General features: G+C 40.7%; 1 protein-coding gene across 3 annotated transcripts in view; it reads left to right on the top strand.

Annotated features, from left to right (window-relative positions):
• Nucleotides 1-8,019: 8,019 nt before the first annotated feature.
• Nucleotides 8,020-10,804, top strand: part of Echdc1 (ethylmalonyl-CoA decarboxylase 1) — a 33,135-nt gene continuing 30,350 nt past the window's right edge. Inside the window, exons 1-2 of one of the 3 annotated variants that reach the window (XM_013516634.1) lie at nt 8,020-8,366; nt 8,685-8,923. The gene's annotated coding sequence lies outside the window, so the exon portion shown is untranslated. Of the gene's footprint in view, nt 8,367-8,684; nt 8,945-10,804 lie in introns of all 3 variants that reach the window. The other 2 variants (XM_013516635.1, XM_005389168.2) reach the window with 2 other exon arrangements.

The raw sequence follows: 10,804 nt of genomic DNA, 5'->3' as shown, positions 1-10,804 counted from the left end.
CTTGCCAGGCAGGCGCTTTGCCGCTGAGCTAAATCCCCAGCCCCGGCTTTCTTTAATTAATTTGGTCACTATTTTCTAGTTTAAATCTTGTATACAGACTGTATTTCATTTGTTCTCTTAGTTTTTTGGGAGTTTTTCATTTTCTTTTGTTTTCTGAGCTCAGGCTGGTCCTAAATTCACTATGGGATCCAGGCGGCCTCAAACTAGCAGAGCTCCTTCTATCTCAGCCTCTTGAGAGTTGGGATTACAGGCATGGTCCACCATGCACAGCTGCTTTGCTCTTAGTTTGTATTACATTTGCTTGTAAGCTTTTAATTGTTGTTTGTCAACACTCTAATGTTTTTATTAGAACTTTTACCTGTAGAATAGATGAGATTAGACTTGACAATGGACTCTAAATACATTTAGCCTAATAGCTACTCTTTCTAAATCTCTGATATTACTCAACTGAGCAAGAAATGTTTCATGACACTGATTCCCTTTCCCTGTGAAAGTTAAACTTGACCTGATATGACCATAACTGGAGAAAGCTACTTCAGCACTGAGGGACACAACCCAAAATGGTTAAGCGATGCCTACATAAAATTTGTAACAGAACATTGTAGAAAACTGTGTATCCAGATTGTTTTTTTCCTCTTCTCCTTTCCCCTCCCCTGGTGTTTTTTAAAAAGTTAAATGAGGCTTTACACTCTAGAAGAAAAGCTCCTTAAAAGCTCAGTGCAGTTTGGAAAATAGCATACATGAAGATCAAATGTTAATTATGAAAAATTAGTGAGATCTTATCACAAGGGTTCAAGTGTGTAAATAATTATAAGCATCTTTTGTTCAGGATAAGGAGCTATTTCAGATGTTAAGAACTGTCATTATTCATTGTTTTTCAATGTATGATGTAAGTGCCACTTGCTTGCTATCAGATATCTGGAAGTGGCAACAGAAATTTGCATGTTTACCCACTGTGATTCTGTGTGTGTGTCAATGACTAAGAATCTCATAAAAGAAACTACAGCTCAGGAAAAGTACACACACAGGTACACACAAAGCAAACAGAAGGAAGCATACTGAAAAGGGATCAATCTCAAGCCCCAAACTGGAGTACCCATGGAACTTTATTTTTCTTTGGTTCAATTTTGTCCCTATTCTCTGTTTTGCTTTTATAGGAACAGTTTGAATTTCACATGCTAAGGATTGTTTCTCTTTGTACTAATGTTGCTGCAATGTTCTGAGAGTTTTACATAATTGTGCAAAGGTCAGTGAGGTAACTTCAACACTCAAAGAACCCGACTGTATACCCTCTGCTCATCATACAATTTTATGATTCTACACTTCACTTAAGAGTGTGAGCAATTTAGTGCAAATTTTCTGGTTGCCAATGTGGTACATTCATAGTCATTCCATGGCTTTTTCTCCATGTCTCTAAGAAAGATCTTACTCTAAGATTGTCTACTCTTACTTCCAATCTAGGAAAATTCTTTCCAGTCTGTGAATAAAGTCTAGTATTATAGTTTTGATCTTAAATGTCTCCCAATGTACTATAGCCTTGGTCTTTAGTTTTGGGTTTTCTTAAGAGGTGGTGATGATAGGGCAAGAGACTCTATTTTCTTTTCTTAACACCACATTAAGAGAAGTTGCTTAAGTTCACTTAAGCTGTAGTTGACCCCACTCTTCACCCTCTCCCCTTGCTTCATTATCAGCCCACTTAAAGGACAGCAGAGTCATGAAATAGAAACAGAATAAACAGGACAAATTGGGAAGTGGGCTAAAAGTTAAACTGCAATGGTCATCTGGAATCCTGCTGTCAGATAGCTTTTGGGAAAGGTAAACTTTGTGATAATTGTGTGACATTCTTGTAAGAGTCCCAAAAATGAGGTAATGGTTACTATGGAAGCCTAAAATGTACTTAAACCAAAGGTGAGACCCAGATTGGGGCGGACACCTTCTCTCGCTCCTGGTTAGAGACTGTCCATCAGCCGGCTCAATAAAGCTTTGTTTGTTCCTGCCCTTTTTGTTTTCTTGAATGCCTGTCTCATTGAACTCACGTGCCATATCATGGGAACTTCTGCTGGTGGGGCCCAGTGGATAAGAGTTGGGTCATGGGGAGCACACCATGGAAGGGGTTACTGGGACCATGGATTCTTTATCTCTGCTTTCTGGCTACCATAAGGTGAGCAGCCTGTCACCACATGCTACCACCATGATATTATGCCATAGAGGCAAAATATTACAGCCAAGCAACTGTGGCTTAAAAACTCTGAAACTATACCCAAGATAACTCAGTCCTCCTTAAACACTGTTTCTCAGGTATACTGCTAGAGCCAAGCAAAACTCATTAACATGTTTAGGAACATCTGGTGTGTGCCCCCAAAGCTTCATGGGCTCAGAGGTGGGGCTTTTTGGAGGTGACTGGATCATGGGAGTGTGGTACCCTTTGGTTGATTAAAAGGTAAATGTGATGTTGAGAGGCAAAGCCAGGTTGGAGGAGGTGGTCACTGGGAGTGTGGCCTGGAAGAGTCTTTCTCCCTTCCTCCTCCCCTGATCTTTTTTCTGTTTCTCCTCTGCCACACCACCCTACCTTGGGGCCAGCTATGTGACTATGGACTGAAACCTCTACAAACCAAGCCATAATAAATCTTTGCTCCTTACAGTCCGGGTGTCAAGCACTGTGTCTCAGTTAGGCTTAGAAAGTAACTAAGACAATGATTTATCACACTTCTAGATTCTCAAGATTCAGGCTCCTAGAAAACAAAAACACAAAAATTACAGTCTATTTCAGGTTTCCTTCCCTCCATATCACTCCTGTAAGGCAAAGCTTGCATTGAATGGAAGGTAAGTGTTTTTAAGTCTGTAGTGTAACACTCAGAAAATCCTACTTCTTTTGATAAAAAAGAATATTATTCATCAAGAATAAGCCCTAGCTGGGTGTGGTGGTGCACTCCTGTTATTTCAGCATTCTGGGAGGCTGAGGGAAGAGGATCACATGTTCCAATCCAGTCTGGGCAACCTGGGTGGGCAACTTAGGAACTTAGTGAGACCCTAATCATCATAAACTTTAAGGCTAAAAAAGGCCTACAGGCAGTGGTTTAAAGTCCCCTAAAATACAAAGAATTGCAGTTTGGGTTAAGCAAAATACTGCTTACAAGAGAAACACACACTGCGAGAATATTAACAAACCATGACATCTCAATTTAAAATATTTTGATAGGGAGTGATGCTTCCAACACTTTATTTTGCTAAATATTATATAGATTTCTATATATGTGTGTACATATGGCTATAGACATTGATACAGACAAAATATTTTAATGTGTATTTTAAAAGATTGAGTATTATGAATGGTTGCTCAAGTATGATGAAATTAAGGAAGTTTTTTTAAAACTTTAAATAGTACTAAAGAATGTCTTTTCCTATATAGGAAGTAAGGAAAGGTTAAAAGGAAGGAGAATGGGGGGATGAGACATATACAAGAAAGCAGAAAAACCATGAAGTAAAGAAAGTTTTAATCTCTTGATGGATTTAATATTTGATTAAAATGTCCAGCTTTATCCTCTGTGTGTGTGTGTGTGTGTGTGTGTGTGTGTGTGTTTGAGAAATAGAATGATTGCTGATCCACATGTGAAGTTGGGTCAAAGTACTGTTTTAATTTCCCAAAATCTTTTGGGATTATTGCAAAAATATTTGTTTAAAAAGTAATTGGCTGGGGATTTAGCTCAGCAGCACAGCGCCTGCCTGGCAAGCATGAGGTCGTGAGTTCCAATTCCTGGTACTGGCAAAAAAAAAAAAAAAAAAGAAATTAAGTATAATATAGGAAATGGAATTTTATGTGTGTCATAATTGAAAGCTACTTTAAGCCAGTCTCTTTAGATAGTGACAAGCCCTGACTGCAAGGTTGGGAGTATGGCTCAGAGGCAGAGTGCATGAGTCTCTGGGGTTTTTTTCCCAGCACAGTTAAAAAAATAAAATAAAGCCGATGATATAGCTCAGTGGCATAAGCACCTGCCTGGCAAGCACAAGGTCCTGAGTTCGATTCCTGGTACCAAAATAATAATAATAATAAAATAAAATAAGATTCCTGAGTAGAGAAGAGGATATAGAGGAGAGGGAGAAAAGCAGTTTAACAATGAATCAAGTAAGAGAGGGGCAAAATAAGTACAATTTGATAGATACCTTATAAAAACTCAAATAATTAAGAAATAACTATGCAGCATTTGTAGACGAATCCAGCAGTTAAAGAGCTGCTAGATACTGATACGTTAACACCACAGCTTATCAACCTTTGGTCTGTGGGTGAGCCAAAAGGTTACTACAGTGAAAGGTGTTTTCGTACTAAAGTACGTGTGCAGGTGCAATGAAATATTACACACATAGGTGAACAGTCAGAATATAACTGGAAGAAAAACAGGAAAACTAGGTTTGGGAATAGCAAATGTTTCCTCTTTCTATAAGATGCAGGAGTAAGAACCAGAGGTCTTGGTTCAGCCCTTACAGCCCTCGTATGCCTGTCTTTTCAGGTTAAATATCCTTTCTGTGGTTTACTCTCAAAGTCTATTCCAAGTTAGCACGTCTAATCATCAGTGCATACATATGTATATGAGAGGGATTGTATAATAGGAAATAAGAAATAAAATGTCATTACTTTAGGCCACTAACACCACTGAAAACACCTTACTGCAGATCCCCATCTTCCTCCAGTTAAACTCAGACAGCTGTGGGTCCAGGTACTACTTAAACAGCAGCAGAAAAAAGAAAGGCTGTTTTATTTCTGTTAGTATTAGTACTGAAAATATGTCTTCTTTTGTACCATCTTCCGTGTATTTTTACCAGGTAGAGCTTTTCCCTCCTGCAGATTACTAATGTCCTTCGGTCTCTTTTGATAGTTTTTAATCTCTTTTTAAACATTTTCTCAACTTACTGGTAAATTACTTGAGAAGAGGCAATTAATAAAACACTTGGAAAGAAGACAAGAGACGAGATGGTATCATTCCCACAGTGTGTTTTGAATTTACTTTAAAGAAAGAGTATCCGGGTGCTGCATACACACACAAAAGAACAAAGGTTACAAAGTCTGTTTCTACTAGCCACAGCTGCCAAGCTTGGAAAGCCGAAGAACAATGTAACAGTGAAGGTATTAGTTACCTTTGTTGCTGGAACACAGTTCTTGGCATAAGCAGCTCAAAGGATAAAAGCCTTAATTAAGGTTTATGGTTCTTGGTTTTAGAGTTTGCACCCTCAGGTTGGTCAGTCAGAGGCATAAACTTCCCAGCTAAAGGGTATGGTGGAGGAAAGCAGCTCACCTCAGGGCAGCCTGGAAGCACAGAGAGAGCCGGAAGAGCCAGAAGAGATACAGGCAACCCTTGCTTTAATGGTTGAGTTTTGTCCTGTGACTAGGTCGTTAAATGAAGGTCGCTAAGTGAGGAATTGTACACAGCATGTACGTTACAATATCAGAACAAAGAAATGGTGAAAGGAAACTGTAGCCTGATGACTTTGCTTTTACCTGCATAACTCTTACATGCGGTACTCTATAATAGAACATAAAACTACAGCACTGTACAGTACAATCAGCAAAAATTATAGTACTGTATAAACAAGGTATACTGTACCAAAAAGAGATTTAGGCTGTATCAACAAGGTATACAGAACTGTACAAAAAGAAAAAAAGAGGGATCATAAGTCTGAACATTCATTAAATAGGCATGTCGTTAAAGAAGGAACTTCTGCACTCTTTGAAGGCATCTCTCTCATGACTCAGCTCTTCCACCTGGATCCACTTCCTAATAGCCCATCAGCTACAAACTCGTCAGTGTGCTGACCCATTGAGGAGTTAGGACCCTAAGGATCCAGTCACCTTCAGAAAGCCCCACCTCTGAAGACATGCAGCTTGGGAGACATTTTAAAGAGTTAAATCATAACAATAAACAAACCTAAGATGCAAACCATACATCTAGTCACCCCGTCACTCTGAAACTAACAGATTAATTCTCCCAGAGACTATGAATCAAATGAGTTTCCTTTTCAAGTATAATGGATTAATTCAAATATTTTATAGTGAACTGGAAATACTTCTAATAATGACTTCTTCCTACCAGTACACCAAACTAGGTTTCTGCTTCTCCTGTATCATATGCCGTCATCTGCTAATTCCATTCCTCCCACTAAAAATACAGATATTATTTGTTTAACAATCTACCTCTTTAATGACAGTTTGGATCTAGGCACACTATTTAGACTTACAACTCTTTTTTTTTTTTTTTTGGTTTGTTTGTTTGTTTGTTTTGGTACAGTTCAGGAACATCCTGTTTATAAAGCCTCAAAGTCTTTTTGGTACAGTGCACCTTGTTTATACAGTACTGTAGTTTTTGCTGATGGTACTGTACAGCACATACTATAGTTTTATGTTCTGTTATACGTTAAAGTACTGCATGTAAGAGTTACAAATAAAAACAAAGTCATCAAGTTGGAGTTTTCTTTGAACATTTCTTTGTTCTGAATATTACAATGTACATACTATATACAATTCCTCATTTACCAATCAATTCATCTAACCACCTAGTTACAGGAAAGGAATGTAAAATAATGAATGCCTGTAGCCTATTGTATTTCAGCATACTCATTAAGCATGTGGTACAAATAAATACTGCGTTCATGAAAAGGCAAAGGTCTTCAAAATATGTATTATTTCTACAATGTCTGATAGTGGGGAAAAATAAGCTGACAGTTTTTGGCTATTAAATCAAAACAAGCAACCTCATGCCTGCTTTGCCTCAATATCCAAAAATATGTATGATGTGCCTGTTTGATGCAGAAGGGAGTGATTTGGCACAGATCTTGCCAAAAGGCAAGAAAAATTTATTAGTGCATTCTTTCTGGGGGGCTTACTTCTAAGGACTACTTGCTTCCAACAGTTCCTCGGGTGATAATAAAATTGATTCATTTGGAGGAATGGAAGTAGGTCATTAAAGGAGGTATGTCTGTACTGACTCAAACTTTTATCTTTGACAACCACAGACTTCTGAGGACAGGTTACTCCATCCAAATCCCTGCCCTGTGTCCTGACCAAACTCCAGCATGCTTCCAGCAGGATGAGGCCACGTACCTAGCATGACCCCACTCACCAACGGCTGCCTGAGCAAGCTCAACTCATTGTGTTAACCAACACAAAACGGACGAAAGGCTCAGTTATTAGGATGGGTTTATATGTCTTTTGCAACTCAGAACTTTAACTACCTGAGAGCTATACCTCTGGATTACAATCAAGAAGACTCTGGTTTGTCTTCCAGTTTTTGAAGGACAACAAAAACTGCCCGGCTCATCACAACTACACTGGCCATCCCCTCCTACTTTTTTACTTCTCAGACAACTGACCACCTACATTTCTTCCGCCCTCCTCCTTTAAAAAGCAAGTTACCTTTGCAAGACTCAGAATAAATTCAGCTTTTCCTCCCTACTATCGGGAGTTACTGGATAAAATGTTTGCAGCACCTCAGCTAATGTCCAGATGTATTCACAGCTGACAGCAGCTCCCTGAAAACCTAATCTCAGTTCGTACGGCAGAGGGGTCCAATCCCGGTGCAAAGCACCTCTCCTTTATCTCTGTCTTCAGAGCCTGTACTGATAGGGCATAAAACTCATATTGGCCCAGGATTTTAGGCTCCCTGGGCCTTACAAAAGACCACAACACATTCTGGATATATACGGAATACTACATTTTTTTAAAAAATCATAAAATACCCATTCTCCCCTCAGTAACACTGATAGCCAAAAAAGGTTTTTTTCTCGCCCTAAACTGGCTTCCCTGCCCTTCTTCCCAGGATTACCGCAGCACAGGGAAAGAGGGACCCAGCAGCCTCCTCCTCAGTGTGAAAACCACGGCGGAAGGGAACAGTGGAAGCAAGCAGCGCAGACACTAGGAGCTAGGGTCAGCGAGGCTTCCACAAGAGGGTGCGCCTCCTCGCCGCAGCGCGGGAAAGGGGCGTCCGGCGTAGGGGGCGGGGCTTCCGGGCCCGGGCCGTAGGTGAGCGAGGGCGCACGCGCCAGGGGGCGGAGCCGAGCGCCGGCTGCTCGGGCGGTGGGAGGGCGGAAGTCGCGCGAACGCTCCGCGGCTCGGCGCTAGCGAGGGCTGGCCGCCGGGTGGGCTAGGTCCTTAGCAACGGAATCCCGGAATGTCGCTGTGGACTGGGCGCTAGCGTGTCCCGCGCGAATTCCGAGCGCAGAGCCGCCTGTGTGCGCCGCCGGCTCCCCGCGAAGCTCTCGCGCAGGCGCACTGCCCTCTTCTGGCGAGGGGCGCCCGGGCCGGGGGTCCGAGGCGAAGAGTCGCCTCTCGAGCACGCTCGTTGAACCCGGGATCCCTCGAGCCCTCTGTGCTCGCTTAGGTAATGCCCCCGGGATCTGTAGGCTTCTTACCTGTGTGTTCTCTGAAACATGTTCTCTCTCATGTATGTAATGCGGACGACTTCGCAGAAAATGAGCAGCAGCCTTGGTACGGGTGCTTTTGTTTGGGTGCTTTCGTTGTGGATTTACATTTTTTCTGTGCTGCAGTCGGTTTAAAACTACTCACATATGCGAAGAGATCGGTTATTAAAACGAGAGGTTGCAGACGCTGGTAAGGACCAAGAGACCACCTAAATCACCGCCCTTTCCTTCCCGACTTCCACATCTTAGAGCCCAACGTAGCGCACTTGTTGCTGTAGGTGCTGCAGGAACGGAGAAGAACTGGGCGAGATCGGGAATAGCCGAAGGCCCCGTCTTGTGAAGACCTAGCCCTCGTGGCAGGCTAAGTGTGTGGGAAGAGGTGTAATTGTGAAATCTGGAGGAGGGACATGGAAATAAAACGTCCGATCGCGACGCTGATCTGACACAGGAGAGCACAGAGAGATCAGCATTTCAGTGAGGGAAACCAGCTTGTGGACAGCGCCTGGCGTTGAACTGGGTGAGTGGCGAGACTAGCAGAGTAAGTGCAGATTCTGGTTTGTGTCCCGATTCCTAAGTCAGTTTGTGGAATTTAGTCTTTAGGAAAATCATTATGGACAAGTAGCATTTGTGAGTCACTGTTCTAGATACCGCAGATGTCTTGCAGCTGAAGTTAGGGGAACAACTTGGTAAAAGAAGTAATTAGGGCAGTGAATGAGGGTTACAAGGGTTATAGATTTGAGTGCGCACTGTAAGGGGAGTTTGCGTAATTTAGGGTGTTAGACGAAATAACATGGGATTACTCTGAGGAAGAACAAAGTGAAAAAGGTAGGAAGATTGCATATCCTAAGGCTTGGACTAACGAGAAAACTGAAGGATTTGAAGATCTGAAAGTTGTTCATTTTGGCCTGGGCGTGGGAATAATGTGCAGGTGCCATGTAACGACTTGAAAGGTAATTATGCTATGAGAGCCCAAAATCAAATTGAAGCTGGAGAAACAGGGTGCTTATTGACAGTTCGAAGTCACATCCTTTTGATTTTTTTCCTCGTGTACTATCTGCTTTAGCCTAATTGTTTTCTTCCTACGTATGGCTGTTGAATTTAATGATTCCAGAATAATGGATAAACGGGAAAGGACTTTCAGTAGAAAAAATAGCTTAGTCTCCGTTCACTGAGGAAAGCTGCTATTTTATTGCCTTTGTGGAACCTGAAAACAAACAAATTGGAGAGTGAAACCTTTGGTCTCAGATTTTCAAACAATGTCTCCTTTCTTTCCTCATTCCAGCAGCTCGGCAGAGAGCTTGATCAGCTGCGCTGAAACTGCTTTGTAGTGGGACAACAATGCGACCTGCATGACAGATTTAAACATTTTTGCCCTTAAGAAACTTACAAAATTTTAAATGCCTCAGAACCTCATCATTGTATTGTAATTCTGGGAATAACCCAAATATACATTGTTTTATCCAGTTGCTTATAAGGATCCTGAATCTTAGGATTGGCTTACTTGAATTTTCAGAAACTACTATAATTGAATAATGGCTAACACCTTACCTCTGCAGCACGGAATTCTTGTGTACATTAGTCTCTGGATTGAAAATTGGGATGAGCACATAAGTAGTGGGCTATCATCAAATTGGATTTTTAGAATTGGACTTCTTAACTTTCAGCCCTCAAGTCTAGCAAGCCTAAGCAGTGTCTGTCAGTTTTGCTGGTAAATAGATATACCTTGAAAACATAATATTAAGTGAAATAAACCAGTCACACAAGCTTAACTACCATATGGTTCATCTCATTTGAGTAATGCAAAGTCCACATAAAGAGTAAAATAAAAGATTGATGAAAGGAATTAGGGACATAGATCTTTCCTATAATGGGAAAGAGGTCCAAGAAACTGAAATTGGGGGGCATAAATGAATTTAAGAGGCGTCATGTACCAAATACCCACAGTGAATTTAATCATTATATGTTGCAAACATCGGTACATTCACCTACTCCTGAGTGCATGTAAAGTGCATGTACTGCAGACATGTATTCATAACATTTTTTTTAAATGTCTAATGAGGCAAAGGATTATTGTTATGTAGGTAGGTAAGTGTTTAATGATTTAAGGAATCAAAAAGAGATGAAAATCTAGTGACATTCATAGCATGGACAGACCCCATACAAAAGAGAGCAGAAGTTGTTCATTGTGTGTTATTCCAGAATGATAATTACAAATGCTAATGATTTTATTTTTTTATTTTATTGTAAAGAAAAAAAACAAAATTTCAAAACAATAGGACAGTAACGATAATTAATACATTGTGTATATTGTTATCTTTAAATTAATTACTCTGCATACAAGATATAGACATTTAATTGTCCAAGCAATTTTAGCACAAACCTTTTCAATGAACTAAGA

Source organism: Chinchilla lanigera, unplaced genomic scaffold (assembly GCF_000276665.1).
Source record: "Chinchilla lanigera isolate Chin_1 unplaced genomic scaffold, ChiLan1.0 scaffold00035, whole genome shotgun sequence".
Taxonomy (NCBI): domain Eukaryota; kingdom Metazoa; phylum Chordata; class Mammalia; order Rodentia; family Chinchillidae; genus Chinchilla; species Chinchilla lanigera.
This window is presented reverse-complemented; position numbering and strand designations above follow the sequence as displayed.